This window comes from Brachycentrus maculatus, unplaced genomic scaffold (assembly GCF_059751285.1).
Source record: "Brachycentrus maculatus isolate JH-2025_06_01 unplaced genomic scaffold, ASM5975128v1 h1tg000370l, whole genome shotgun sequence".
Classification (NCBI taxonomy): Eukaryota; Metazoa; Arthropoda; class Insecta; order Trichoptera; family Brachycentridae; genus Brachycentrus; species Brachycentrus maculatus.
In genome coordinates, this window is record NW_028281119.1 from 2735315 (window position 1) to 2742500 (window position 7186).

Sequence of the window (7186 nt, forward strand, 5' to 3'; positions counted from 1 at the left end):
TCTCTTTATTGTCTATTAAAAGAAAATAATACAATTTAACGATTGATCCTCGGTTCGAACGACTAAATTTACGTTTTATGTGATATCATATACGTCATTCATGATTCCTAATTTCCATCCCCCCTGGGGGTCTGATATGTAGCCAGGTGAGTAGTGGCTGAGTGGGTGGAGCTCCAGGGCGCGGGGTGGGGGGCCGGCCCAGCCACCTCGACACCAGCCGCCAGTCAGCCGCGGGACGTCGAAGCGTCGGGACGCCTTCGCTCGCCGCGCGGAAAATAACTCGCAGGACGCATCGCCGCTTAATACAGTGGGCCCCACTTAAGTGGGGAAGCACCCCTTTGAACAATAACTTAAAAGAAACAAAAAAACCTACCCAGCCGAGCGAAAAAAAAACTGATCATTCGGCCACGTTGCCGAGAGTAACATGTGGTCGGCGCTAACATGACAGCGCGACTTTCAAACTTTCCAAATCAAATATAAAGTTTGTACTTTAGCTTAGTCCGGTGTCGCAGGGGCGCAAAAAGTGAATATTTGGTCATTTAGAAAGTTGCCGGTCTTTTGTGCATTTGCGGGTAGTGAAGTGGGGTTAATTGTCAGCTTAATCGGAGCATGTTCCCTACAGGGGTTCCTTTTATTCCCCGCCGCCATCGCCCGCAGCCCCCTACCGATACAACCTATCCAGATAGGAATCAGCAAAATGATGCATACACATTTATCGGTAAATATAATTACCTATTTTTTGGATACATATTTTTTTAAATAAAACATTAAACTTAATTTTTACTTTTATATTGTTGATTTTATTAAAGTTTATTATTTATATTAAAATGTGTGTTTTTATATTTTCACATCACAATAGACAAAAGAGCTCTACCGTTTGATATAGTGAAAGAAACATAAGAAAAATGTTCAAAATACATTTTTTGTTTATCTCCTGATGGCGGAAGTAATACATTTCTTATCACAATTTATTTCCACGCGAGATGGAAATAATAAATTATATCGGTTTGATTAATCGCTTGAAAAATATTTTACAGCTTCTTTGCGTTGAGTTTAAATTACTTTATATTAGTTCAAACAGAATATAAGAAACAATCAGATTCAAAGTTTACTATACTTTTTGCTTATAAACATCCATATTTTTAACAAAAATTGTGCTCTACATATATGTTTTTTTCCTGAAAAAATTCCTGTCACATTTAACATGATTTTTCTCATAATTATAAAAAAGGGGGTTTATCTTAATGCGGTAAAACTAGTATTTTTCATCATGAAAACAAAGATTTAAAGATTTTATATTTAAAACGATTAGAAATTAAACGTCTTTGATGGTTCGGGCGTTAAACGAAATTTCGATATTTTTAAACGAACGATTTACAATGTAATATTAAAAATAAACTATAAATTACCAAATTTAAGGGTTGGAAAAGGTTAAAAAGATTGAGCAAAATTATACTGGAATTTTAGGTGTGCATACATATGGATTGAAAAGAACAAAGCCTTTTTGCATAGAAAATAAAGTGTTCTATCTTTTGTCACTAACTAAAAGGGAGATACACGAGGTTAAACTTGTGAACGTTTTTAAATAATAAAATGTAAATACCGTTACCGCACGCCTATAGACCCTTTGTAGGTACTTCGTCATGTCAGATCCGAGACCTGGAGTTCATGTGAGAACTGCCGTAAAACTATGTCCAGGGTGACGTAAAATGTCTTTTAAAAATAATCTCGGCAGTCAACTTAGTATAAGGCTTAGTAGACCAGTTTGTCTTTTTTGCATGTGATAAAATCATTATTCTCAAAAACGAGAACAAAGTTGAAAGCGGCTTTTGTTGAAATGTTTCGACGAAGACACCTTTTCTCAAATACATTAGGAAAATATGTAAAAGTGCACGACCTTTCTTTCGACAAAGACACATATTTTCAAAGATGAGAGAGATTGGTTGTACTTGGCCTTTGTTGAAATGTTTCGACGAAGACACCTATTCTCAAAAACGAGAACATAGTTGTAGTTGGTCTTTATTGACATGTTTCGACGATGACATCTATTTTCAAATATGATAAAATAGATTCACACGACCTTTGTTTCACCGAAGACACCTATTCTCAAAGATGAGAGAATGGTTGTACTTGTCCTTCGTTGAAATGTTTAGATGAAGATACCTATTCCCAAAGATGAGAAAATGTTTGTACTTATTTTTTGTGAAATAGTACGTTTACAGTCATTTCAAGAATTAGGTTAGATCCACATACTTTTTAAGACAAACATTTTATGAATACTTTATTATTTTTTTAAATTGAAAAACATTATTTTTCACTCATTGTTTAACCTGGGTAAAAAGTAATCTCAATACATAAAAATCTGAATATGTGCGAATATTCCCTATCGAGTAATGACGTATTTTTTTTAATTGATTTTTTTTTACACCTCAACTAAGAAAAAACCCTGTAAATACTATTCTTCTTCATCTATGTTGAGACGTCAAAATGTAAAAATAACTCTAAGTGAAGAGACCTAGATTTGTGAACAAGGATTAAGACACACTTTCAAAACAAAGTGAATAAAGTCGCACATATGAAGCTAAACATAATATCTTTTACCTAAATATAATTTCATTACGGATTTTCCAATAATGCAGTTAAGTGTCTATGCCACAAATTGTGGTTTTCGAACCAAAAGCTTTCCACGATGATAATATTGCGATGATTTGGGGGGAGGATTGATTATAAAAATAAAATCTTTTTGATACCGATTATTAATGCTTGTAAAAAAGTTATTTGATTGATCCGGTTATAAAAGATAAAAATAAATGTTTTTTGGAAACTCTTTTGTTAGGCACAAACTTTCGGGTAACCGCAAAGAATAAGTATTGGGTCGATGCTTTTCAATATTGCAAAAAGTTTCGTGATGTTATAGATGTATATAGTATACAGGGCAGTCAAATCTCGTTAGTACAAACTAAAGATAAACATGAAAAAGTTTGTCCCATAATAATATTTTTTAATAAAACTAAATTTATTAAAATACACACGTTAAAATAACAAGTATAAATTACTAAGTTTCGATAAACTAAGATACAAGCAATTTGTCATTTTGTTTTTAAATTTAGTTCAATTCAAGCTTTACAAGATAAAAGCATAGTTAATAATTTGCAACTTACATATTAACAATAAACGATTATTTAATTTTGTTAAAATGTAAAACCCTTTTAATATAACTGTGGGCGCAAAAATCTTTGTTCATATTCAAAATTATCAATATTTATTTCACTTTTTATTTAAAAAAACTTATATGCAGGTTCTTCACATGAGTCTCAAGAATAATTAACGCCATATAATATTTTGCCTTTCAAAAATTCAATTTAAAAGAATCATCCCAATAATATATTAATTGTTGTGAAACTAACGGCACAGAAAAATAACTTATTTTTTCATAATTATTGAACTAACTTATTAAAGTGAAATCAAAGCGTATTAACCATTATTTGACTGTTACATATTTTTTTAAAGTTTTTTTAGTATCAGTCAGTCTCCTATTTACAGGGCTAAATATGTTGTGCCATATATTCCAGAATTTCATATTTAACTGTGACTTGGCGTAATATATGCCCATTATTTAGAAAGCCCCGCTTTATTTATATCTACATAATACATAAACAAAACGAAAAGTTTTCTTACTATTGTCATTTTGCCCGTGACATATTAGTCAAGTCTGGACATTGAAGTTTATCAACTTACTTGTATATAAGTTAGTTTCTTTCTTCCAGAATCGAGTTAACTACTTGGTATTGAGGATTCCGTATTGCAAACAGCTTTGTGTATGTAAGGGTTCTCATTTTACTATCTTTTCTTCCCACGAGTTTCTAAAACAAAGGGGTTAAAACCTAATAGGGTTTCGTTTGAACAAAAAGGTAAGAAAATTAGAAATATCACATTTTCTTAAAACGATTTATTGCTAAGTCGGTGATCAATAAATCATTATGAGATGCAACGACAGGTTCTGTGGACCAAGAGGCATATTTTAAATTAGTGCCTACATTATTTATGTAAAGATTTATTTATTATTGAAAATAATCTAAATATTCCAAAAAAATATATATTAGTTACACACCTTTAATAAAATATACTTAAATTAATGATGTGCATTCCATTTCTTACTATTTTAATTGATTTTTTTTTATTTTAAATGTATAAATTTTAATTTTGACTAAACATATTTAGACTTATTGGTATGTTGTTTGTATTTATTATTGTTGATTATTCACTGACTATTTATTTGTGTCTGCCTCCGTAGTGTAATGGTCAGCACGCTCGCCTACCGTACTGGAGGTCCCGGGTTCGATTCCCAGGGGGGGTCAAATAAATATAAGTGATTTTTCACTCCTATATTTATTCAATATTACTTTGGACTGGTACCGGATGCCAAGGGCTGATCATCTTTTCTTCATGTGTTAACGATCAAGATAATACTGCGTTTATATGATGCAGTGCCCTATGCACCATTAGGGTTCTGATAAGGGTTTGAATGAATGAATTCATTTTTGTTATTTATAAGTTTTTAATTAACTTTTTCGTTAACATATATCTATGTCGAAACAAATAAACTTTTCAAATTTTCAAATGTAAATGTATCTGAACACAAATTGTTGTAAAGTTAGCTAATTTTCGATACACCTTTTTGAATGATGGACAACGAATTGAATTGAGTTGATTTTTTCGATTGAGTCGAAATTTGCATCTTTGGTTCTGCTGGTTGCTGTGTTCTTATTTTTTTTCAATCACATGTCATTCCTTAAAAAAACTATCATGATATGTTTAGAAATAGGTAAAGAAAGGTTTCAAGAGTGTTTGAGTTCTTATTTAGGAGCATATTCTGTCTCACAGCAAAAACGTATCGTAATCAATACACATACCGAATAAAGAGAATCAAAACATTATATTACGTTTTTTAAGTTTTAAATTAGAAATATTTTACAAACGCGTGATTAGTATACTTTAAGACCTAAACTCTTATCGAGTTCCCTCACTTCTCCAACAAATGCGGTAGACATTAACAGTGTCATTATACATTGATTAGCTACTCGTACCTACCCTCGCGAAGAATGACTTCAAAGCGTAACCCTACAAGTAGCTTCGAAGAAAATCGCTTTGAAGTAAGTATGAAAAGTGTTTTCGATGTAAAACGATGAACAATTGATCAAAGCTATCTTTCATTTATGCATTTTTACGGAATATTACATAATTTTTATTATTTAATATACATATATGCACTCGGGTCCTGATGTAATATGTACGATTTTTTTTTATAAAGAGGAAGTTTCCAGAATGGCTTTTATCACCGGAAACTATCAAGTTTACGTTAACATTACGTTAAACATTACGTTAAAAAACATAAATAACGATAAAATAGAATAATAAAAAAATTGAATGAACGAGTAGAGATTGTTAATTGTTGTTTGCGTGTTACTTTGACGATATATTTATATTTCTTTACGTTAATATTTTTTTATGTTTATTTAGAATAACTTATATTTTTATTATCCTAACTTATTTTATTTTATAATCTTAACAAGTAATTCATGTACTTGTAAATTAAGTAAGGATATTGTTTTTTTTTTAGTTTTTCCAAATTATAGATTGACAAGTATTGGGGTTAATCTAGAAATAAAACAAATAAACATAATATGTATGCATGTATTATACGCCTATCAAACATTTTAAAATCTAGCAAGCTAGTTTTTTCAAATTGTGCGTGTTTAAAATAATTTTAAAAAATTTAACATTTTTTTATAAACTCCAACCAACACATATTTTCACAAAAATGTAATGTTTATTTTTTTAAGTATCTTGTTTTTTTATTTATAATCAAGTGCATGTCATTATATGCATATACAATATATTGGGTTGATGCAAAAGTAATGACCGTTTTTTATGATCCCAGGTAAATTTTTTTTTTTCATAAATTATGAATAGTATCTTCTTTTTTTATGATTCCATTGTATAAAGGATGCTTTCCCTCTACTTTCTATTCAGTTTTGGCCTGGCCAGAGTACAGTAATAACCCCTTGTATTTTTTCAAAATGTCGTTCGATAAAGTGCATTTACGTCATTGTTTACTTTATGAATTCCGTAAAGACAATACCGCGAGTGTGGCAACCAAAAACATTTGTGAAGTGTATGGAGCGGATGTCATCAAAGTTCGACAGGTACGAAGATGGTTTGCAAAATTCCGATCTGGAGATTTTTCACTCATTGATAAACCACGTACCGGGCGGCCATTGAAGTCTGATGACGACGAATTAAAAGTCATAATTGACACCAATCCACGTCTAACCATCAGGGAGATTGTGTCAATGATGGGAGTCAACCAAACAATCGCATTAAGACATTTGAAGCGTATGAAAATGGTTTCGCGGTACGACGTTTGGATACCTCATTAATTGTCGGCTGCCAATTTATTGGATCGTGTTTCAACGCGCGTTGCTTTGAGTGCGAGACAAAAACATGAACCTTTTTTGCATCGTTTGGTGACGGGAGATGAGAAATGGGTCGTGTACAACAACGTGACAAGAAAAAGACATTGGACTATACCTGGACAAGCCCCATTAACAACTTCGAAGGCCGAAATCCATAAAAAAAGTTATATTTTGTGTTTGGTGGAATAATAAGGGTATTGTGTATTTTGAACTCTTGGAACACGATAAGACAAGTACAGCAGAACGATATTGTCAGCAATTATCCAAATTGAACATGGTCCTTCAAAAGGATAGACCAGAATTGGTAAACAGAAAAGGGGCAGTGTTTCATCACGACAACGCGCGACCACATGTGGCTATGATGACCCAACACAAGCTAAACGAGTTAAATTGGGATGTTATCAAGCATCCACTGTATTTTCCAGATCTTGCTCTTTCTGATTTTTATTTATTCCGATCACTGCAAAAAATTTAAATGATGAAAAAAATTATTCAATAGAGCAGGTAAAAACATCCCTTACTTCATTTTTCGCATTAAAATCCACGGAATTTTATACTACTGGTATTTATAAGTTGATAGAAAGATGGGAGAAGGTTATAAAAACTGATGGAAATTATATAATTTATTAAATAAATAATACACAAGAAAAAAAAATTAAAAAAATATATGTAAAAAACGGTCAAAACTTTTGCATCAACCCAATATATAT

The 7186-nt window shown here is 31.5% G+C and overlaps 1 protein-coding gene across 1 annotated transcript in view; it reads left to right on the top strand.

Moving 5' to 3' along the window:
- The first annotated feature begins 222 nt into the window (after positions 1 to 222).
- LOC148303405 (eye-specific diacylglycerol kinase-like) overlaps positions 223 to 7186 on the top strand; it is a 90202-nt gene continuing 83238 nt past the window's right edge. Inside the window, exon 1 of the mRNA XM_088269988.1 lies at positions 223 to 718. The gene's annotated coding sequence lies outside the window, so the exon portion shown is untranslated. The remainder of the gene's footprint in view (positions 719 to 7186) is intronic.